This window comes from Dermochelys coriacea, chromosome 3 (genome assembly GCF_009764565.3).
Source record: "Dermochelys coriacea isolate rDerCor1 chromosome 3, rDerCor1.pri.v4, whole genome shotgun sequence".
Taxonomy (NCBI): domain Eukaryota; kingdom Metazoa; phylum Chordata; order Testudines; family Dermochelyidae; genus Dermochelys; species Dermochelys coriacea.
The window spans coordinates 18,591,016-18,615,958 of NC_050070.1; the positions used below are offsets into that span (position 1 = coordinate 18,591,016).

The following is a 24,943-nucleotide window of genomic DNA, read 5'->3' on the forward strand; positions in this document are numbered from 1 at the left end:
AGGGTGCTCTGGGCTAGAAGAGCTAATTCCCAAGACAACCAGCAGGAGGTGCCACACTGGTGAGTCATTGCTTTGCTACAGTTTGTATATGTGTGTGCATGTATTACAGGCAGGTTTGGTATTAACAATGCCCAATACTTCCCATTATAAGACCCTGTTTTCAGTTACTTAAAATATTGCTAAACTTTGAGATTGGGCTGAAATTTTCCTGAGTGTCTGTTTGCCTGAGGAAAATTTTGACCAAAAGAGGTCATCTATTTCCAAGACTGAGACTAGGGGAAAAACAGATTGTTTTGTCTATGTTAAATCCTAATGACCTTTTGAGAAGCCCTTGTGCCCCATGATTTGGAGCAAGGGCTTGAAATTTAGCAGAGGGGTGAGCATGCTACAGCCCCTGGTGCAGAGGGATGAGGAGACTTTCCCTGTAATTGCGGTTCCTGGCTGTTGCAGCAGCAGTGCCGGGTTGGGATCAGGGCACCAGAACTAAGAGCAGAAAGCCTGTCTCTCTTGTTCCCTCAGTAACCCCCTGCTGACATCCAGGCAGCATGGAAGAAGAATCTTTCTAATTCAAATGCAAAGGGGACAGGAGCCAGACCTGAGTAGGGGCACGGGACAAAGACCTAGGGTGGGGAGGGGACTGGTAGGTGGCAGGGAGAGACTGGGAAAAGAGACTTTGAGAAGGAGCCAGGGTGAGGACACAAATTGATGAGGTACCATGGGAGGGAGACAGAGCCATTGAGGAACATGGACTATGAGCATAAGAGTGATTGGAAACTTGGGCTGAGGGGGAAGACCTATCAGATGAGGAATGGGGTGTGACTGGAAACTAGGAGGGTCTAGACAAGAAAACTGGGGACAAGGATCAGAGGTTGAGGGAACTGGAAATGTCTGGACAAGAAGACAAAGTCTGGGATAAGAAACCTGCGGAGTGGAGAAAGATACTATCTAGGTCAGGTGTTCTCAACCTTTTTCTTTCTGAGCTCCCCCCACCCCCACATGCTATAAAAACTCCACAGCCCACCTGTGCCACAACAACTGTTTTTTCTAAATATAAAGCCCAGGGCCAGCATTAGGGGGTAGCAAGCAGGGCAATTGCCTGTGGCCCCACACCAAATGGGGCCCAGTGAAACCAAGTTGCTCAGGCTTCAGCCCCGGGTGGCAGGGTCTGGGGAGGCGGGGTTTCAGCTTTCTGCCCTGGACTCCAGTGAATCTAATGCTGGCTCTGCTAGGTGGACCCCCTGAAATCTGCTTGCAGCCCCACAGGGAGCCTCAGGCACCTGGTTGAGAACTGCTGGTCTAGGTGAAGAGAATAGCACTGGAACAAGGAGACAGGGTGGAAAAGAGACATGACTAGACAGGGTCTGATTGGGGCAAAGGGGTCATGCTTCGGGGGGGAGGCAAAAGTGTGTTGAATAGAGCATCCCCACCTTGGATTGGAACCCAAGATTCCAGAGTCCCATCATTCCTCTGCTGTCGGCAGGTATTTATGAAACCCTTTGGAAAATCTCATCTCCCGCTAGTGCTTGTCCACATAGAAGATTACAACCAATTGCAGTTATTATTTACTCCTTTAATTCTAGTAGCAGAGGTCTGCGCAGTGGATCTAAAGCTTCCAACTGTGCTGATCCACATGGGACAACACATGATGGAATTTATATTTTTTTAGTCTGTTTGCCTAAATTTTTAAACAAATCTTAATTCTGTTATTTCTTCACTCTTGAGTGCTTACCTTTGCAACCTCAATGTTTTTGTGTAAAATATAAAGTGTGCATGCACATATATAAATTAAGATATAGAATTTGTCCATCCAGTCTATAGCTTTTTTTATTGCGAAGGTTACATAATATATGGCCTGATTCTGAAGTCTTAGTACTGACATTGTACTCACTATTCTGAGTCATCCCACTGAATTCAAATAGAACTCCTCATGGTAATGTTTGCAGAATCAATGTTTACCCTACTTCCCCACTTATCTTGTAACAAAGCAATTCAGTTGCATCTGCCCAGGTACAGATTTACTGCAGTCATTGAAAGATAAAACAGGGCCCGAATTGTTAGGTGACAAGACGTCATGAAGGAGAAAGCTGAAAAGATTTTGTATGTGGACTTGCTGTCATGAAAACAAACTGTTTTCTAGGTTATAGAAAATAAATAATTGTACTCTTACCTTATAGTTTCCAGAATCTGTGTCAAATTCAATCTCTGGCAATACAGTAGGTAAACTGCAGGACAGCAAACCCTTGCATTTAGCAGGAGGTTTTTGGGAAACCAGGCTACCTAGAAAGAGTTGAAGAAGAGAAATTTCTATTTCTATTTGAAGATGAAGTAATCTATATTTAATAAGAGCCTTCCAATGAGCACAGCACAAGTGAAAAATAGCTCCACAATCGGAAAAGTTAAATGTCACCATGATTGGCATGAAGAACTTTAATCTCCCAGAGGTGACAAAAATCTCCATGAAATGTAGAGCTAGGTTCCTGGTGGATTATTAGGGTTTAGCAGAGAATGGCCAATACCCATGGCAACATGGTATTAACCCTCTGATCAAGATGGGGGGGGGGGGGGAAACCAGGGAGTGGTGGCAATCTTCTCTTTAATAAACTGCTATAAAAAGAACACACAAGCAAATGCAAAAGACAAAGTGGACCAAGACTATTTAAAAGCTATATGACTTTATAGAAGCAACTTTTGTTAGCCAAAGCATGCCTATGCAGTAAAAATAATCCCAGAAGATTAATTTCAAAATATATATATATATAATGAAAAACAATTTTAATGCCCAGTGTAAAATCACTATTCATTATAACAAAGCAGTTTTATGCCTACTTTCCCCCTTTCAGATGTAATATATGTGAAAGTAATCTTCATGCCAGGAAGTGACATGTATCCCTGCAAGAATGAACTGCTGCTGTTATCTGGGTGTAGCAGGGTGGACACCTGCTCAGGCCCAGAGGGGTTTAAAACAGCCTTTAGAAAGGGCTGTTTGGGGAAGCAGCCTCAGCTGGGAGCCACGCTGTAATCTGGGCCCAGCTGGCCCTATAAAGGTTCTGAGCCAGAAGCCCAGAGAGAGACTCAAGGCTTGAGAAAGATTTACTTCTCTCTACCTGGGCAGATGCAACTGAATTGCTGCATTACAATATAAGACATGGGGAAGTAGGGTAAACATTGATTCTGCAAACACTACCATGAGGAGTCCTATTTGAATTCAGTAGGATGACTCAGAATAGTGAGTTCAATGTCGGTACTAAGACTTCAGAATCAGGACTTGAGAAAGAGGAGAGCCTAGCTGCAGGGGCTTAACCAAGTATCTGGAGGGGAGCAGGGCTGGGGATAGGCCCAGGGAGCTCTGGCCTAAGAGCCCCAGGCTGCAGGCCTGGTAAGGACTATTAAGTACAGGGGTTGCTGGGGCAGCCATGGGTAGGCAGAAGCAGCAGGTCCAAACCCAACCTTGCCTGTGATGAGTGGCTCATACTGCAGTCTGCCCCAGGGTGTGGGGGCTAGCTAGTGACTGGTAGACTATGACTGAGGCGAGGTAGGGATAGTGGATGGGGGGGTTCCCCTAGGAGGGGGAGACCCAGAACTGTGGGGTATTGCCAGGGAGCAGCACCCAGTGAAAGGGGCACCGGGGTCCTGGGAGGGACACAGGAGCCAGCAGCAAGGTGAGACACCGGCCTGAAGAGGGTGCTCTGGAGGCTGGAACACTAATTCCCTGAGATGACCAGCAGGAGGTGCTGCTGGTGAGCTTGCACCCAGTTACACTGGGATTCAATACAATTATTTTAACTGAATATAACACTGCCTATTGCTTTCACATTTTTACTTTGAATTTTACAGTGACGAGATCCTTGGACCAGAAAATGAGTTACTATTAATTCCCAATTTACAGCTAGCTTCCCTTGAACAATGCAGTCAGGGGTTCTTTCCTCCAGATACCTCAAATTAAGGGTTCCCCCACTTTGTACTGACAGATGCACACAACTTACATTTTATATACATTCTGAATCGGTACAAAACAATTCAGGGGCTCTACCTACAAGCTGTTACCAGTCACCATGCTCCATCTTGTGAGATGTGAGCATCCATGGCCCCCCTACTGAGTATTATCATCAATTATTTTTACTATGGCAGCACCTAGAAGCCTCAAACACACATTAAGACAATCTCTGCCCTGAAGCGTTTACAATCCAAATACATATGCCATGGGTGGGAAGGGAAATGGAAACACAAACAGGTGAAGTGACTTGCCCGGGGTCACACAGCAGGTAAGTGAAGAGCACCTAGGCCTCCCCATTTCTATGCCTTATCCACAGGGCCATGATATCTCGTTTAATGAGTGACACAAATTCTGAATAGAATCTCTAAGAAGTATGTCACAACATATGGTTTTAAGCAAGAGATGATTAGTTCTAAGGACTCATAGATCCCTCCCCATGGTATGATGGGCCATTAGAGAACAGCAATAATAAAAGCAAAATTTTGGGAGGTTGTTATATTAGTTTAGCATGCAATCAGAATCAGAACCCCATTGTCCTATGTACTATTCAAATAAGCAAATAGCTGAGGCCCCAATCTGCAACTGGCTCCATGCAGGTGGACTGGGTTCACACCCATACGGAGCCATATTGACTTCAGTGGTGCTCTCAGCACAGCCAGATGCAGCATTGTTCCTTAATATAGATGGGGGGAGGCGGGCGGTGGGCAGAAATGGCAGGCACAGCTAGACAGAGGCAGTCTGAAGAGGAAGGGATGAGAAGCTGTAATCCTCCACCATGAAAATGGCTTATAAAGAAGGGTTTATGCCCAAATCCTTGCCTGATCACCACTTCCACCACCCGCTGTCCCAAAGAGCAGGCAAAATTGTTATGTGGGCAACACAAACAGGATTAGAGGGTGTGTTTAAACTTGCTATTTACATACCTAGCTGCAAAGGATCTTGAAAAGGACTTCTAAATATTTTTTTTAATCTTATCAAATTTAGCTGTGGTTCAACAGCGGATTGCATTAAGAAAAAAAGTAACCACTGCAGATTCAGCATAAAATTCTAATGCATTAAAACAAAATGCATGTCCTATATGAGCCAATTAAAGAGGAGAGGGTTTTTTAACTCCCTGCCCCATAGTTATCACTTCCTTGTTAATGTCTTTTTTTTTTTTTTTTTTTTTTCCAGACATCAACTACCTTGTGAACATAAGATACCAGCTAGATAGGCCACTGTTTGGCACTGCAGAAAATGAGCATCTTTGTATGTCAGACTGGAGTGCAGCTTAGCATTCAAATACCCAATTTAGGTGTTGTGGGCTGATATCATCTCCATCTCTTGGAGCACACAGACCTCAGCACATAAGTCAACAGTGAGACAGTGATTTTAAAGATGCCCAATGCTAGATAATGTGCACTAAAGACAAAAATGAAACCTCACCCCCTCCTAATGCATTCCATAGCTTTAAAAAAATTTCATGGCCCAGAGTTATGACTGACGGTAGAATTTGTATTCCTGCATGGATAATCATTTTCTTAAAAAGGGAGCATACCTCAGTAATATTCACAGGGAGCTCACAAGAGCTTGGCAAACATTTCTAACAACAAAAATAAACTCAAACAGAAGGATTGCTCATAAAATGCTACATCAACAACTTCTTTGACAGGCATCTGGATTATGCTGCCTTTTAAATGGGGAAAAACAAATATGTCACTTCCAAGTTTAAATGGAAACAGTGAAATAAGCTATTAAAATATCAGATCATAAACAAAGCTATTTTATACAGACTTAAATGCAGTGAGTAACTATTACAACAGCTCATCAGGATCCTTTGCAAGCAAAGCACTTACTGGGAAAGGGGAGTGGGGGCATTTTGTTAGAAGTTGTGCACACAATCAATATTGGACAAGGACCACAGATTATTTCTGGATTTCCAGCTCTATAGGAAAGGAAGACTGGCCATTTCACAATGGAATAGTGGTCAATCTAATCTGGTATCTTGCCTGAAGGGGTTTACACTTGATGCTTTAAATGAAAGTTAAAATTCTAATATGCCTATTTGTGCAATGCTGCATATGGAGATGAAGCCTGAAGTTAGCCCCCATAGGACGCTGCCCTCAAAGCATGAGATGATTACCTTCTCTTGCCTTGGACCACTCTAAACCATTGTTAATGATCATTACATTATCCACACAATGTTTATCTCTAGCAGCAAATGCATACAAATGATTGTCATGATGCAAAGAAGTTCTTGTCTGTTCTAAATTATCTAAAATGTTCCCAAACATTTTTGAGAGAAAATTGATGTTGTGATATGCGGAGCTCAAAGACAGGATATCCAGATGCAAAAAAATAGACACTAAGTCTATTTCTATGAACCTTCAGTATTTTGAGCAAAATCATTCACCTCCACAATAGTTTCTTTGAAGTTGGACACATGCAGCTTGCTATGCTAGCTCGATGGCCTTAAAAATTCACAGCCAACTTTTCATGCTTTATGATCTGTTGGCTTTCTTGAGGATTTGGTGAGCGTCCGGAGATGCACAGTCCGTTGAGAGCTCTCATCTCTTAACTGAAGCAGTGGCTGCTGTATCTTAATCCAAACTGACCTTCTCACTAAAATGGCTGTTAGACATTGGAATTACAGGTGTCGCCAACAAACAGACTTTTAAAGTCTTAACTGTTTTCTCCACCTGTCGCTCAACTTTCAGCCTCTGTCTCCTGAGATGTTAAAGTTCTACTGGTATTCCAGAGTTTGCCAGGATAGAAAATACCTAAAAAGTCAATGTATGTTTGTTTGTTTTGTTTTTTTTTTTTTTTTTTGCCCTTAAACTTTTTTCAGGCCTTCTCTGTAAGCAAGCAAAACTGGCTCAAACCCATTCGTTCCCCCAAGCTCTGAATCAGATAATCAAGGGTCATGTGGGGAGGTAGCCAGGCCATGCATTCTGTAAGATGGGCTGTGTAATCACACAGATACAGAGACCTGAAGGGAGCAAGAAGGCTTTTGCAGCAGTAGAGCCAGGATGGGAGACTAATAAACCCCGTCTTAAGAAGAGAGACCATAGAGAAACCCTGTACCACAGGCAGGAAGATTTTGATCACAGAGCTAAAAGGAACCATGTTGGGTTCAGCGAAGAGCCAAAAGGCAGCAGAAACTAAGAAGAAACCTGCTTGGCCTGCTGATACAAAACAGGAAGGAAGTGTGTGTTAAACAGGACTTGGGAAGAACGGCTTGTGCCTAGAAAGGCCAAAATGCTTATTTTATTTTACAGCTTAATATGCCAGACCCCAAGAGAGGGAACATTATTTTGAAATGCCTGAGTGAGTGCAAATTAGTCTGAAGGGAAACATGAGGAGAGGTGACTGTTGCCACACTGTGGGGTGGCCTGCATTGGACAGCACCCTGAAACAGGTGGTAGAAAGGATTCCTGCAGAAAGGATTTCAAAACAGACAGGAGTAACTGCTATAAGATCCCTGTTACTTTCAGCCTATTACATTCTCGCTGAAGTAACAGGTATTTCTTCTTGTTCCTTTTTAATTAGCTGAATTTCTCCTGTGTCCAGAAGGGTTGGCAAAAGTAATTTCAATTTATTTAAAGCAGAGGGATGTGAAGATGCATTGTGTGTGCTCTCACTCAACCACTTGGGGTATCACAGTTGGTGGGGAGGGGAAGACCCCTACTCTTATTTTGGCAGGGACTTGAGCCCTAAGCTGAAAGTCTCATAGTATCCCTTTTAGCCAGTGTCAGAGGCAAGGACTAGCTGTGGACAGCATCCTCATGCATTCATAGGAGCCCCTAACCTGCTCCTTCCCCATCTTGCTTTGAGAGTACCAGCACCCTGACTTTTCCTGGGGGGATGACACCACAGAGATGTAACAGACTACTGGCTCTTCCTGCTTTAAAACTCTTTGGGGGTGAAGCTGATTGTGTGTGGGAGGGGGCCAGGTACCTTAGTCAAGCAAGCAGATGGGAGTTCTGGATCCCATGACAATCTAAAATTTGTTCACAGCAAGAATTTGTTCTCTTGATGCAAACTGTTAGTTTGCATGAGTACTGTAGATGTCATTCAACTGAGTTAAGGATGATGTTGTGAAAATTGAGCTGCTCAATTTAAAATAATAAAAACAAAAAGTGACTTAGGCTATGTGATAAACACAAGCAGAATTGGCCAAAAATCCACACGCAGGCAGCTGAGGGTGTTCAATACAAAGGAAAGGAAAACTTGTTTTAAAAGATGAAGTATTGAAGAGCAGCTGCATCCTAGAGCAGGGTAACTGGAATCCCTGTGAGCAAGAGAGCTGTTTCAGCAGCTGAAGTCTTCTAGCTACCTCCAGCACTTAAGATGTGTGGGATTTGATACTTGTGGAGGGATGAACCATGTGAAGCTGTGGAATGCATGTATGCAACCAACATCTCTCACACACAATCACAGTTAAAATACATCTTTTAGAGGAGTCGCAGCAGTGGTGCCATAGATTTCCCCTCCCCCCCGTTTTCCTGTACCTCACTAGCCCAGCATCATAAAAACTCTCCCACCACCAGTCACTATAATTCATCATAGTACAGATGTGCATGCATGGAATTGGGGGTAGAGAACAGGAGGCATCACTCTTTCAGAGCCTTCCTGGTCTCTCCTCGGTATACCCGGCAACAACCTAAGGATTGAACCCAGAAATGCCAACCACATGGCTGGTGGTGTAACTAAAAGGGTAATAATGTATGGTGGGTTAAATCACATGCTTAAGCCATTGAGACAGCCTGCAAAAGCTCAAACAACCACCCTGATTCCTACTACTTTTAATGTGTTTTGCCAAAGTATAAAGCAAGCTTATGTCCTGTTATGTCATTTTTACCTCCATTCTCACTTCTTTGATCTTATCTAGAGAGACATTAATAGTTAAGCAGAAGAACTAAAACACTTCCCTTGATGCACACACACTTACATCTCTCACCAAGATTAGCTGGATTTATACAGATACATGAAGGGAGCAAGTCCTCTTGGGTCTACACTAATGTTGATTTGTTAGTTGACTTTTTTTCAAAAGTGAGTTTGGACAATACAAGTTGGAAGGCCAATGTTGCATGAACTGTAGACCCAGGCATGGTTCTACATCCTGTCTGTAAAGATTTATTAGAAGCTTATTATTCACTAATGTGTATATGTGTTGAGACTAAGATGGACATGCTCCAGCTTACCTAATGGAATGCCTCTCACGCTGCTGCTTCTGCTCAGCTAACTTTAATCCCTGTCCATCATGCTATACACTCATCCTACTACAGGTGCAAGAGCCTTCTCCTCTGCATCTCCCGCTACTTGGGAACATGCTTCCTTTGTCACACACTCCACCTCATTTAAAGTCTCAGCTCAGAAATTCTCCTCACTCTATTTCTCTGTCCCTCTTTTGTCATTTAAAATCAGAAGCTCTCAAAACAGCGATCTAGGGAGCATTTAATGGTGCAGGCTGGTCACATGAACACAGTCACTCACTTGTACCTTTGGTTCCCAGTCAGGGGACTTTTGCATGAAAGTGATGATACAAAACAAACAAACCTTTTTTCACCATATTGCACAGCAGGACTGTTTCGTTTCACAGAGGCTTGCAGTATGAACCACTGAAGAGACACAGGCAAATAAAGGTGATAAGGTCCATGATCCAAGGAGCTTCACCCAAAAGTCAGACATAGCACAGCAAAAGATGGCAAAGGATGTAGGGGGGTAAGAGTTACAAAGAAAATATGACACATGCTCATGGTTACACATGAATCATGTCACTTCTTCCCCTATTTGTATTAAGTCGTGTGTGTCAGTAGGTTATTTGCTATATTTTGACAAAGGTGTTATTGCAATTCATATGGAATTATTCCCCTCCCCCCTGCAAAAGCAACTATTTGTTGTTTGTATTGCAGTACAATTTCCCAACTAATATTGTAGCCAGTGCTATGTACTGTACATGTACATAAGAAGAGACAGTATCTTTCTCAAAGAGAATACAGTTTAAAAAAAAAAAGGATGGGGTGGGGGCATGAAAGGAAGTATTATTAGAGATGGGGAAGTGAGGTAGAAAGAGATTGAAGTGACTTGCCCATGTGCACACAAGGGGCCAGGTATCTTGGGTCCGCAATCCAGAGCCATAATCACAAGAAGCTCAGGATCTTTCCTCCGAATCTACATTGTATAGCTACAGAATTAATATTCATGATCATAGGGGTGACTTCAAGCCAAACTAGTAGTGTGGCCATGAGTTATAAATGAGGATCCCTGATCAAGTGCACATTCAGCCCAAATCATCGGCTAAAAAGTTATCCTCTTATGGGTTACATAAATACATAATACATCTACATTAACCTGTGTGCCACTGAAGCAGCCTTTCCAGCAATTTGGCCTACTTTATCTGCAAAATAGAGTCTTATACCCCATTTGAATGAGAGCACACATTTTAAATCATGATGAGAGACTCCAATTTTCACATCTTCGTGGATGCAGTGTCAAATTTATTTTTAATGGGATCGTCTATTATCTGTTAATACTGAGCAAACTAGGTGAGAAAATAATGGTTAGTTGTACATTACGTGGTCTATCTGGAACTCTCTGCCTGATGAAAATGAGCACAAAGTTGATGGAGCTGTTGAAAATAAAGATTTTAATGCAACCTGCCTGAAGTTAATAATTACCTCACATATGTAATCAGAAATTTAGAAAACTAGTTCTCTTCCTCACTCACCCCATTTTAAAGACAGAAAATCTAATCCAGGCACATTTGTTATAGTAGCTCTACTGGTGGCAAAGATGAGATCAAACACCAGAAAGAAGACAGATAAACACCTTTAGAGGAAAGCAGAGAAGGGTGATGCTCAATGTAATGACACATGTAAGAGGCACAGTCAGAGCAGTGCATTGGGAGCCAAGAATTCCTGAGTTCTGATCCTGGCTTGTGGCTTCTAGACAAGCATGCAGGTGCCCTCTCAGTGGGCAGCTCAGCAGGCTACAGACAAATGAATGGACAGAGATGCCTCCAGGGGGAAGCTGGGAAGAAAGCGGTGTTTATGTAAATTCACAAGTTAAATCCAGCTGAATAAGGATCATTGTTCCAAGTCAAGTGTAGGCTGTTAGTCTCCAAAGTCACAGAGTCCATAACTAGGCCTTTGGTTTCTTTAGAAAAGCCTTGGTCAGCTGCTACTATTCGCCCATGGTCAGTCCATACACTGGCTCAGATGAACAAAATCCTATAAATTGGTTGTCTAGAGGCCTTCCCTTATAACAGTGAAATTGGCATACTCTGTCTCACTCTGGAAGTAGCCAGATATTCTAACATGAGCCTTCCATACCACCAGGAAACCCCTGGATAAGCATCTGCCTGCAAACAAGCCAGCAGGCACAAATGGGGGAGTAGAACTGCACCCAGGGCATGGGTTCCTCCAGCACTCTGATGCCTAACCCAAATTACAGACCAAAACTCAGTCCTCTACTTGTACTTCTCAGTCCCTGTGAGATAGTTCCTTGTGAGCCTGGAAGGGTTGTACTCCACTTGGCAAGGCAGTCAGCTCTCCAACGCCTGTTTCCTCCCTTTTATCCCCTCCACTTGGAAGGCTGTTTATTTTAAGCTGGATATTTCTCAAAGGTGTTGCCCAGAAGAACTAACTGCAGTCCTCTGTTTGCAGGCCAAATTATTAACACCTTCCTCACCAGGCTCAATGTGGGGTTTGTATACTCCATCACAGCACTCCTTCACTGTCTTCTTCATTAACAATGCACAGAAAACAAAAGAGAAAATTATGGAAGTACATAGCTAAGTAGGGTGTTGGCTTTTTTTATTTTTTTTTTTTGCTAATGGTTTTCCCAATCAAGTGTTTGGTGGCACTTTGGTTTGTGATAGCATATTGTCCCTTTTAATAGTTAAGCATGCAGAATTTGGGATGGTTATCAGAAGAGAGTGGAAAATAATATTATGTTACTGAGAGTTTAAAATTTTACTTTCCCTCCCCACCCCTTAAATGCTTTATTCACATGCACGCAGAGTAAAATGCAAACACACACCATCAAACTAAGGGTGTCTAAACAGGGAGGAGAGAGAAGAATATAAAAACACTTTAGGAAAAGATCAAGGCATTTAGACCAAGGAGGGAAGCACTGCAAAAGATGACAAGGAGAGCACATTCCATACCACAGGAGAAACCATAACAGAGGCCCCATGGCTGCCAAAGGAAGAAAGGAAGGAGAGATTCACAAGGTGAGGGGTTTCAGAGTAGTAGCTGTGTTAGGTGGCACCAGAGCAAAAGTGGCCAGTGTTATGTTCTTTGCTGGATATTGGCCAATATAATAAGAATCATTCAGCAGAAGCAAAGTGTGTATTTTGCCTAATACATACAAAGACTGATAGATTTACAGACACATCCAGCTTTATTTTGTAGGTTATCATGAATGTTGAATGTGCTGGAAACAAACTCTTCATAAAGTTGTACGTTGTTCAGTAACTTCACTAATTATAAGAGGACTTTGAACGCTGCTATTGTTCGAGATATTCCTTTCCTAGTGCAACCCATTGTTTAAGAAATCAAGTATCGGTAGTGGAAACTTTACACATAAGAGCGAAGTTCTAATACTAGCAAAGTGTCACTTCAACAGAACCTTTTTTCCTCCAGTAGGTAATATGCAAATTATCTGTGCTGACCTCTTCTTAATTTAGAATACCTCTGTCATAAACCAATTATCAACATTTGACACAAACAGCACTTGCAAGTTCGAAAAGCAATTAAAATTTAGGAGCTGTCTCTCACAATTAAAAAAAAACACTCACAGAAGTAGCATTGCAGGAAAGTTGCTCTGCGCAACCCATCGTTCTAATTCCGCCTCTATCAATCAAGCCAGGCCTCACTGAATAGCAGAGCTCAGGCAGACAAACAGCAATGTTTATGAGGTGCAGCTGGTGGTACTTACCGTTAACAGCAAAAGCAGCATCAGTTAAATTAACATTCTTCATTCTTTCATTGCTCATTATGGTTTGACAGACATACCCGCAGTCCACATAAATGACTGAGAGTGAGAATGCTGTCTAACATCCTGCCATAAAACAAGACCACCTAATGGGAGCAACCACTATAATTAAAACTCTGGAAACTGAGAATCAAACTAGTTAAAGGAGACAGTGCTGGGGATTATGGCCTACTTTGAGTTTTATTAAAGGAAGCACAAGAGTTTACACCTCTTCTCAGGCCAAAATAAAAACAAATAATCTACCTTTTCTGATATTTATCCAATAAAAGGACTCGAGTATCACCTTGATCCAAGAATCATTTGTGTTGTTGCAGGTTTGGAAGTGCAGTGGGGATGACAAAAAGATAGAGATTACTTAAGTATTAACTAATCAGTTTCCCCAGGAGAACTCTTTCCCTAAATCCTATATGCTCAACTTCACAAGATTTTCTTTGATGGCAAATTCTACTTAAACAGGTTCTACTTAAAAAATTACAGCAACATTTAATCTCTTGAATCAGGAAAAGTTAATTTAGTCAACTCAAGACTGTATTTTCTAAGTCTCATAATTTGAGGTTTCAGAGGTAAATGTAGTATGAAAAAGGTGCTTAAAAAATCTGATTCAAAATTGTCACAGTAACTGCATCTATTCCAGGACTGGGAGTCAAGTGTATTAAGGAGGAATTTACCTTGGCAGCAAAAAACCCTCAAAAATGCTGTAAAAATTAATATGTACCTATATCTGCATGACACCTAAAGAGGACAAATAAAATTCTATGGGAATATATTTTTGTGCACCTAGTTATTCTGAAGGTATTTATTCTGCCTGATCATGCACTTTACAGCTTCTGTAGAATTGGAAGAAATAATTTTCCTTAAGCCATTTTATGGTCTGATGATTATTGTGGACTGGGATTTTTAGTTAGTGAAGATGGTTAATTAGCATGACACATTTCTTTTACAATAAATGTAAAACTCACACTTACATGGACTTCTGAGCCTCAAGACTCCTTCCTTCCTCCATCCTGAAGACTCCATGTCTTCTTGGCAAGGAGGACTCAGCAAAACTCCCTTTGGAGCCAGTTAGTGCTAATCCTGATTTGTCCAGAAATATCATTGCAAAGCTTTGAAAGGACTCTTCTTCCCTCAGGAGTAAAATGTAGTAACTCCACACCACTCCCAGACGAGGATCTGAAGGAATCTTGCACTCTGATCTCCAGAGGGATAGCATGTTATGAATCTACTAGCCCCCAGCTGGCTTGCACAGTGCAAGTTATGCAAGTTGGAAAATATGTAAGTTGACTAGTAGTGGTTTGGAGGGATAAGGAAATCTAGATTTGTCAGCACCTCCTCAACACTTTTTTACAGTTGCAAACTGAGGCCCCAGTTCAGCAAAGCACGGAAACATTAATTTAAGTTCCACTGAATCCACTTAGACTTAAACGTGTTTTAAGTGCTTTGCTGAACTGGGATCATACTTGTCGGTTATATGATGAAAGGGCTAAACCCAGAGAGCATTGTAATACGGAGACACAGTGGAAGAAAGCATTTGGAAAACGATATTCAGGTTTGCAGCACTTAGTTTGCTATGGTGTAAATCCATTATTTAATATATGCAGTTTTATTCAAAAAAGGTAGCACTCATCACATGAGGCAAAACTTTCTACCTCTTCACTTTAAACTCCATGGAAAATCTCAAATGAGGATGTATATACTCACTAGAACATTGCAGACCCAATTTCTCTGTAGGTGATGTACTGAAAGTTAATTTATATTTTATCATTTATTCAAGATGACACATCAAATCAATTCTGTTAGCGTTGATATAGTAAAGGCTTTGAGATTAAAATAAGCCACTAATATTGTCTACATTTAGTATTAGAAAAAAACCACCTTTCTTGACTTCTCATTTACTCATCTTGTTGTGTGTAGTCTCATACGGTACTTCTACACTGCAGAAAAACACCTGGGGAAGCAATCATCAGAGCCTGGTTCTCACTATGGGGTTCAAAACCAGTGTAGAGCTGGAGCTCAGGCTGAGAACCACCCTCCTCCCCGGGTTTCAGAACTTGAGATCCAGCCTGAATAGGAACACATAAAGTGCTATATTTGGCCCTGTAGCAGGAGCCCCGCCAGCCCGAGTCAGTTGTGCTGTGTATTTTTTTCCCCAGTGTAGACATACCCATGGAGCCTAATCTGAAGCTCACGATGGGCCTTAGATCAGGCATATGGGATTGTTTTATTTAATAATAATACTCAGCTCCTACACTGTATTTTTCATTAGTAGATCACAAAAGCACTTCACAATCTTTAATGTACTTATGCTATTATCACCATTTTACAGACTGGGACCTGAGGAAGAAAGAGGATAAGTGATTTGCCCCAGGTCAAATAGGAAGTCTGTAATGGAGCAGGGAATTGAATTTCAGCTAGATATTTTCTCCTCTGAAGAAAGTAGGAGACCAGTGGGGGGAGCAGCTTTTTAGTTTCTACTGTAGAGTAACTGCACCATTGATTTAAACCATTTCAACTCTAGCCAAGTAGTTAACTGAACATGGCCTGGTGAACTTTATAAAAATAGGTTTCAGAGTAGCAGCCATGTTAGTCTGTATTTGCAAAAAGAAAAGGAGTACTTGTGACACCTTTGAGACTAACAAATTTATTAGAGCATAAGCTTTTGTGAGCTACAGCTCACTTCATCGGATGCACAAGTACTCCTTTTCTTTTTGCAAATACAGACTAACACGGCTGCTACTCTGAAACCGGTTTTTGAATGTTATAATTCTTGACATCTGATTTGTGTCCATTTATTCTTTTATGTAGAGACTGTCTAGTTTGACCAATGTACATGGCAGAGGGGCATTGCTGGCACATGATGGCATATATCACATTGGTACATGTGCAGGTGAACAAGGCTCTGATGGTGTGGCTGATATGATTAGGCCCTATGATGGTGTCCCCGAATAAATCTGTGGACACCATTGGCAACGGGCTTTGTTGCAAGGATAGGTTCCTGGGTTTGTGGTTCTGTTGTGTGGTATGTGGTTGCTGGTGAGTATTTGCTTCAGGTTGAGGGGCTGTCTGTAAGCAAGGACTGGCCTGTCTCCCAAGATCTGTGAGATTGATGGGTCGTCCTTCAGGATAGGTTGTAGATCCTTGATGATGCACTAGATAGGTTTTAGTTGGGGGCTAAAGGTGATGGCTAGTGGCGTTCTGTTATTTTCTTTGTTGGGCCTGTCCTGTAGTAGGTAACTTCTGGGTACTCTTCTGGCTCTGTCAATCTGTTTCTTCACTTCAGCAGGTGGGTATTGTAGTTGTCAGAATGCATGATAGAGATCTTGTAGGTGTTTGTCTCTGTCTGAGGGGTTGGAGCAAATGCGGTTGTAACATAGAGCGTGGCTGTAGACAATGGATCGTGTGGTGTGATTTGGGTGAAAGCTGGAGGCATATAGGTAGGAATAGTGGTCAGTAGGTTTCCGGTATAGGGTGGTGTTCATGTGACCATCGCTTATTAGCACCGTAGTGTCCAGGAAGTAGATCTCTTGTGTGGACTGGTCTAGGCTGAGGTTGATGGTGGGATGGAAATTGTTGAAATCATGGTGGAATTCCTCAAGGGCTTCTTTTCCATGGGTCCAGATGATGATGATGTCATCAATGTAGCGCAAGTAGAGTAGAGGCATTAGGGGACAAGAGCAAAGGAAGCGTTGTTCTAAGTCAGCCATAAAAGTGTTGGCATACTGTGGGGCCATGCGGGTACCCATAGCAGTGCCGCTGATTTGAAGGTATACATTGTCCCAAAATGTGAAATAGTTATGGGTGAGGACAAAGTCACAAAGTTCAGTCACCAGGTTTGCCGTGACATTATCGGGGATACTGTTCCTGATGGCTTGTAGTCCATCTTTGTGTGGAATGTTGGTGTAGAGGGCTTCTACATCCATAGAAAGTGGCAATACTTCAACAAAGCAAACTTCAAAAACAGACTCCAACGAGAGACTGCTGAATTGGAATTAATTTGCAAACTGGATACAATTAACTTATGGTAACACCCATTGTTTCATGTTCTCTATGTATATAAATCTCCCCACTGTATTTTCCACTGAATGCATCCAATGAAGTGAGCTGTAGCTCATGAAAGCTTATGCTCAAATAAAATTGTTAGTCTCTAAGGTGCCACAAGTACTCCTTTTCTTTTTATAAAAATATATTCTTAAATAAAATTTTCTTAATAACAGAGTTTGCATGTGGCAAAGTATCTGCTACCTCACCCAGGACTGAAACTTCTATATTCTGTTCATTTCTTATAATAATAAATAATTACGCTTGTTTGTTTAACTTAGATTGGGTCTTCTACAGCTCTGTATTTAAGACTATTTAAGACTAAAGCGCTCTCAAAAATACAAGTCTAACATAACCAGCATCTCACAGAGCAGAAATGCCAGTCGTCCAAATGCACAATATGAACTGGCTAAATGAGCTGATGAGACCTAGGAGACAAACCTACACTTTTCCACAGCTTTGCAACTGGTAAAGGAGGAAATGTAGCATCTTAATGTTAGCAGACATCACCTCTTGGAAGATGATAAAAAGATGCCTTAGTTTAACCTACTTCAAAAAGGGACCAAAAAACCCCAATCCCCCATATTGTAAAAGGCAGAAACAGGAAAAGCACTGTAGAATTCTTTTCTTCCCTCAAGAGTATACTTATATAACATGGCTTAATATAGTCTCAGGGAAAAACCTCCAGCCAGGTCTACACCTCTATACCACTGCCATGGCATCTAGTGTACGTGTGGTTGCACACTGCAGTGAAAAGCGCACCATGGTGTGTAGTTACACATGTCAGTGAAAGGCTCTGGCAAAGGGAAGGCAGCGAGGAAAAGGCTGAACCTTTCCCTGCAGCTATCCCCCAGCCACAGGCTTTCCCCTCTGCTGAAGCCTTTCCATGTGGTGGTGCCCATGTGGGGGTGGCACGGCTTGGCAAGTAGACAGTCATGTTGGGAATGTACTCAAATACATACTCACACCATTCAGGCATGTCTTTACTGTATTAGCCTAAGAATGCCTCCCAGTCTATACTGCTAGTTATACCTTTGCTAGGGGAGCTACATGAGTATGTATGCTACACACTACCAAAAGAGGAGTGCAGTGTAGATGCATATGTGTACATGGTTTGGGTTTTGTTTTGGGGGTTTTTTGGTCTAGCTGCATAACATATTAAACTATAAGAAGGCACTAGGAATAGCATTTGTGTGCCAGTCGAACACAATTGCACAGTAATAAGAAATAATTTTATGAATACACAAGCGTACAGGCATTTCATGGGAGAGAGAAACCTGGAACATAATACTGCCAAGAGACCTAGAGGAGTTAGTGGATAGTCAATTAGAGATCAGCATGCAATACTATATGGCTGCAAGTGAATGTGATTTAGGATTTCAGATGCAGACACATTTCATCACTGCGCTATGAAGGGACAGTCCATTATTGTATACACAGGAAGCACTTGTTTTTCACTCCAAAAAAGTTAGAGAAGTAGAGAAAAACAACATAAATGATTAAGGGGATGAAATGATTGTCATTATAACTTTTTTTTAAAAGTAGATATGTAGCTTGGCTAAGGGGCAGAAAGTGTTAACTGACTGTGTAATGCTAAGAAAGCAGAGAAATTATTTAACACTTAAAAGCAGTAAAGTCCAAAGAATATCTTCCCTGTGGACTGCACCTTGATAGAGTGGGAATGCTTGTGTGCAGCAGTGATCCTGAAAGCTACGTTGGTGGGGATTTTCAATCTTGATAGGGCCACCCAAGCCAGACAGGTCAAAGGGTAGGGACCAGATGCAAAACAGTCAACTGGTCCTCCAGGTTTGGAATTGAGCGATAAGCCAACAACCTATCCTTGTAAAAAAAAAAAAAAGTTGTAATACAGGAAGGTAGCTATTCTGGCAAACAGCATGGCAAAGTAATGGATTCAGTCTTAGTAAAAGTGATGAGTCTTGGTGAAAGCCATCAGGAAGCCCAAAACCGAGAAGTTCTCTACTAAAGGAAAAATAAACTATGAATGTAGGATTCTGGAAAATTAGAACAATGGCTGCAACAACAAAAGCCACAGAAGTGATAAAATAAATGGACAAATATAATTTTAGAGACAAAGCAAGTAAGATACATCTTTTATTGGTCCAGCTTGTGTTGGTGGAAGGGACAAGCTTTCAAACTTCCCAGAGCTCTTCCTCAGGTCTGGAGAAGGTAACTAGAGTGTCCAATCTAAATACAAGGTGGGACAGGTTATTAAGCATAAGGGATTCACACATGATATGTGAAACCACTTAAAATGAAGAAGAAAATTAACATCTCTGCCATTGTAGGACAAAGAAGGTTTAGTAGGCAGCAGGGTGTGTTACAAGTTGTTGTAATGAGCCATAAAACTAGTGCCTCTGTTAAGACCATGGTTTCCAGTATCCAGCAGAGTTATGAATTTAAATTCCCAACTTGTCTTTTGAAGATGTTGCACTGATTTCCTTTGAGGATGAGGACTGAAAAGTCTGATATGGAGTGATCATTGTGTGAAAAGTGTTCACATATGAGTGATAGTGTTTTTCTCTTTTGTCATTTTTCTGTGCGAGTTCATTCAAAAGAGTAGTGCTTGTCTGGTTTCACCCACATAGTTGTTTTGGGGACATCTGATGCACTGGATGAGGTACATCACATGTTGTGATAGGCATGTTGAGGTTACAGGGACAAACCATCCCGATGAGTCGAAAGAATAGTAAATATGGCAGGCGACCAGCTTGGCTTAATGGTGAAATCCTAGCGGATCTTAAACATAAAAAAGAAGCTTACAAGAAGTGGAAGGTTGGACATATGACCAGGGAAGAGTATAAAAATATTGCTCGGGCATGTAGGAAAGATATCAGGAGGGCCAAATCGCACCTGGAGCTGCAGCTAGCAAGAGATGTCAAGAGTAACAAGAAGGGTTTCTTCAGGTATGTTGGCAACAAGAAGAAAGCCAAGGAAAGTGTGGGCCCCTTACTGAATGAGGGAGGCAAGCTAGTGACAGAGGATGTGGAAAAAGCTAATGTACTCAATGCTTTTTTTGCCTCTGTTTTCACTAACAAGGTCAGCTCCCAGACTGCTGTGCTGGGCAACACAAAATGGGGAAGAGATGGCCAGCCCTCTGTAGAGATAGAGGTGGTTAGGGACTATTTAGAAAAGCTGGACGTGCACAAGTCCATGGGGCCGGACGAATTGCATCCGAGAGTGCTGAAGGAATTGGCGGCTGTGATTGCAGAGCCCTTGGCCATTATCTTTGAAAACTCGTGGCGAACGGGGGAAGTCCCGGATGACTGGAAAAAGGCTAATGTAGTGCCCATCTTTAAAAAAGGGAAGAAGGAGGATCCTGGGAACTACAGGCCGGTCAGCCTCACCTCAGTCCCTGGAAAAATCATGGAGCAGGTCCTCAAAGAATCAATCCTGAAGCACTTAGAGGAGAGGAAAGTGATCAGGAACAGTCAGCATGGATTCACCAAGGGAAGGTCATGCCTGACTAATCTAATCGCCTTTTATGATGAGATTACTGGTTCTGTGGATGAAGGGAAAGCAGTGGATGTATTGTTTCTTGACTTTAGCAAAGCTTTTGACACGGTCTCCCACTGCATTCTTGTCAGCAAGTTAAGGAAGTATGGGCTGGATGAATGCACTATAAGGTGGGTAGAAAGCTGGCTAGATTGTCGGGCTCAACGGGTAGTGATCAATGGCTCCATGTCTAGTTGGCAGCCGGTGTCAAGTGGAGTGCCCCAGGGGTCGGTCCTGGGGCCCGTTTTGTTCAATATCTTCATAAATGATCTGGAAGATGGTGTGGATTGCACTCTCAGCAAATTTGCGGATGATACTAAACTGGGAGGAGTGGTAGATACGCTGGAGGGGAGGGATAGGATACAGAAGGACCTAGACAAATTGGAGGATTGGGCCAAAAGAAATCTAATGAGGTTCAATAAGGATAAGTGCAGGGTCCTGCACTTAGGATGGAAGAATCCAATGCACCGCTACAGACTAGGGACCGAATGGCTCGGCAGCAGTTCCGCGGAAAAGGACCTAGGGGTGACAGTGGACGAGAAGCTGGATATGAGTCAGCAGTGTGCCCTTGTTGCCAAGAAGGCCAATGGCATTTTGGGATGTATAAGTAGGGGCATAGCGAGCAGATCGAGGGACGTGATCGTTCCCCTCTATTCGACACTGGTGAGGCCTCATCTGGAGTACTGTGTCCAGTTTTGGGCCCCACACTACAGGAAGGATGTGGATAAATTGGAAAGAGTACAACGAAGGGCAACGAAAATGATTAGGGGTCTAGAGCACATGACTTATGAGGAGAGGCTGAGGGAGCTGGGATTGTTTAGTCTGCAGAAGAGAAGAATGAGGGGGGATTTGATAGCTGCTTTCAACTACCTGAAAGGGGTTTCAAAGAGGATGGCTCTAGACTGTTCTCAATGGTAGCAGATGACAGAACGAGGAGTAATGGTCTCAAGTTGCAATGGGGGAGGTTTAGATTGGATATTAGGAAAAACTTTTTCACTAAGAGGGTGGTGAAACACTGGAATGCGTTACCTAGGGAGGTGGTAGAATCTCCTTCCTTAGAGGTTTTTAAGGTCAGGCTTGACAAAGCCCTGGCTGGGATGATTTAACTGGGACTTGGTCCTGCTTTGAGCAGGGGGTTGGACTAGATGACCTTCTGGGGTCCCTTCCAACCCTGATATTCTATGATTCTATGATTCTATGTGTAGGATCTAGGGATCTTGAAAGGTGTGTTGTGGGGTGAGTTAATCATTATAGCAGTGGAAATGTGTCTGGAGAGTTTTCATCTGTTGTTTCCGCAGGCTCTGATGCTGCTTTGAGTCACCATGTCCTGGTATGTGAGGAAGTTGTTTCTGATGATGAGCTTGGAAATGTTGGTGGGTTGTTTGAAGGCCAGAAGAGGGAGTTTGGGAAAGATTTCTTTTGGGATGTGGTTCCCGTCAAGTATCGGTTGTAATTGTCTGATGATACCCCGTATGGTTCTAGTGTGGGACACTCTGGTTACCTTCTCCAGACCGGACTGATTAAGAGCTCTGTGAATCTTGAAAGCTTTTCCCTTCCATGAGTGGAAGTTGGTCCAATAAAAGATATTAGCTCATCTATCTTGTCTCTCTCATATACTGGAACTAATATGGCCACAACAGCACTGAAAAGAACAATCTTTCAAATTGTTAGAATAAGGAAATATTGAATGCCAAGAGCCAATAAAGCGCAATTTGAAAATGAAAATAAAAGTCATAATATATTCAGATTGTCCATCAGATAAAGCACTGGATTAAGATTTAGCAGACCTGCTGTGGGACCTTAGGCCTGTCATTCATCCTTCTGCCTCAGTTTCTTCTCCCACCCTTTGACTGTCGTGTTTATTTATATTGTTCCCTCTTTTGGACTCTCAGATTATGATGGTACAGTGTTTAGCACAATGAGACACTGACCTTGGTTGGGGTCGCTAGGTGCTGCTGTAATACAATACCTCTCTGCTGACTAGTAGCAGATTCCAGGGCTTTACATATCTTGGGAACAACTTTTTGTTGGGCAGCCTTTTTAGACTGGATTCCAACTAACAGGGAGGAATTGGTTGTGAATCTGAATGTGGAAGGCAATTTGGTTGAAAGTGATCGTGAAATGATAGATTTCATGATTCTAAGGAAAAGAAGGAGCGAGAGCAGCAGAATAAGGACAATGGATTTCAGAAAAGCAGACTTTAACAAACTTAGAGAACTTGAAGTTAAGGTCCCATGGAAGAAAATCCAAGGGATAAAGAAGTTCAGGAGAACTGGCAGTTTCTCAAGGAGACCATCTTCACATAGCCCGTCGGTTCAACAATGACATTTCCATGCTCCCTCTTTTTGTGGATTCTGCAGTGAGAGCACCTCTGAAGTCCAAAGCATGACATGCATACTCGTGAGCAGATCAGGCAGACAAATTCATTGGTGAGCATCTGGGTAGCGATAGCAGTGGTATGACCATTTTCCCTTTTAGCTAATAATCGATTATTTCCATCCTCTTCAAAGACTTGGAAAGCTCTGAGTGTTGTGTGTCACCATGCTGATCTATTTGACACAGCCTTCTTGAGATCATCTGGTTTTACTGCACCAAACAGTATGCTGTTCTTGATGCTGTCCTTGTAGCGCTTTCTGGGCCAGCTTTGATTCCGACATCCTTGTGACAATTCTCCATAGAAAATCTTTCTGGGGAGTCCACATTCAGGCATCCTAATGATGTCCAACCCAGCACAGTTGGGCTTTTATCAGCATGGCCTTAATGCTTTTGGAGAACCTCCAGGTTGCTAATTTTGTCTTGCCAGCGGATCCCCATAATGGCATGCGGAGCCCGCATATTTAAGGCCTCTACCTGTTGGATATGCCATTTGTATGGTGTCCAGGTTACACAGCCATAGAGGAGAAATGTGAGCACAAAAGCTTTGTACAGTTTTTATTTTTGTTGAGAGGGTTATGTTGTGGGATTTCAGGACTTTGTTGAATAGCTTTCCTAGGGACTGGAAGCTTTCTGTATTCTGTTCGTGATCTCTTTGTCAAGAGAGCAATCATTGGAGATGTTGCTGCTGAGATAGGTAAAATTGTCAACTTGCTTTAGTTGGATTCCACTAATGGATATGCTGGGAGATATAGCATGGAGTGGTGAAGGAGACAATTTGAAAAGCACAACTGTAAACAATTCCAATGCACAAGAAATACAGGAAGAATAGTAAGACACCAATATGGCTCCATGAGGAGTTCTTTAATGACCTGAAAATCAAAAAGGAATCCTATAAAAAATGGAAACATGGACAAATTGCTAAGGATGAATACAAAAAGGACAGCATAAGCATGTTGGGATAAAATCAGAAAAGCTAACGCACAAAATGAATTAAACCTAACAAGGGACAAAAAAGCAGTAAATAAGAGGTTCTATAAATACATTAGGAGCAAGAGAAATACAAAGGAAAGTGTAGGTCCTCTGATTAGCGAGGAGGGACAGCTAATAATGGATGACATTAAGAATGCTGAATTGTTTAATGCCTATTTTGCTTCAGTCTTCACTAAAAAGGTAAATTGTGACCAGATATTTAACACTATTAACATTACTGATAAAGGGGAAGGAAAGTAAGGCAAAATAGAGAAAGAACAGGTTAAAAAAAGAATATTTAGGTAAGTTAGAGGTATTCAAGTCAAAGGATCTGATTACATTCATCCTAGGGTACCTCAGGAACTAACTGAAGCAATCTTGGAACCATTAGCAATTATCTTTGAGAACACTTGGAGGATGGGTAAGAACCAGAAGACTGGTGAAGTGCAAACATAATGCCTATCTTTAAAAGGGGGAACAAAGAGGACCCAGGGAATTATAGACCAGTCAGCCTAACTTTGATACCTGGAAAGAAAGTGGAACAAATTATTAAACAATCACTTTGTAAGCACCTAGAGGATAAGAGGGCTATAAAGAATAGTCAGCATGAAATTGTCAAGAACAAATCATGCCATATTTCCTTCTTTGACAGGATACTGGCCTAGTGGATGGGGTGGAGAGAGCTATAGATGTGATATATTTTGATTTTAGTAAGGCTTTTGATACAGCCCCACATGACGTTCTCATAAGCAAACTAGAGAAATAGGGTCTAGATGAAATTAGTATAAGGTGGGTGCATAACTGGCCGAATGAACATACGCAAAGAGTATGCTGTCATTATTTGGGGAATAAATGTAGTGGGTTCCCACAGGGGTCAGTCCTAGGTCTAGTAGTATTCAATATTTTCATTAATGATTTGTAAAATGGAATGGGGAGTATGTTTATAAAATTTGTGGATGACACCAAGCTAGGAGGAATTGCAAACACTTTGGAGGACAGGATTAGAATTCAAAACAATCTTGGAAAATTGGTCTGATATCAACAATTAATTAAAGACAAATGCAAAGTACTAGACTT

At 42.0% G+C, this 24,943-nt stretch overlaps 1 protein-coding gene across 3 annotated transcripts in view; it reads right to left on the minus strand.

Annotated features, from left to right (window-relative positions):
• Positions 1-24,943, minus strand: part of KLHL29 (kelch like family member 29) — a 614,706-nt gene that overhangs the window by 516,645 nt on the left and 73,118 nt on the right. The window contains exon 2 of one of the 3 annotated variants that reach the window (XM_038395785.2): positions 2,168-2,277. The exons of 1 other annotated variant lie outside the window; for it this stretch is intronic. The gene's annotated coding sequence lies outside the window, so the exon portion shown is untranslated. Of the gene's footprint in view, positions 1-2,167; positions 2,278-24,943 lie in introns of those variants that run through there. One more of the 3 variants, XM_043510165.1, reaches the window with a different exon arrangement.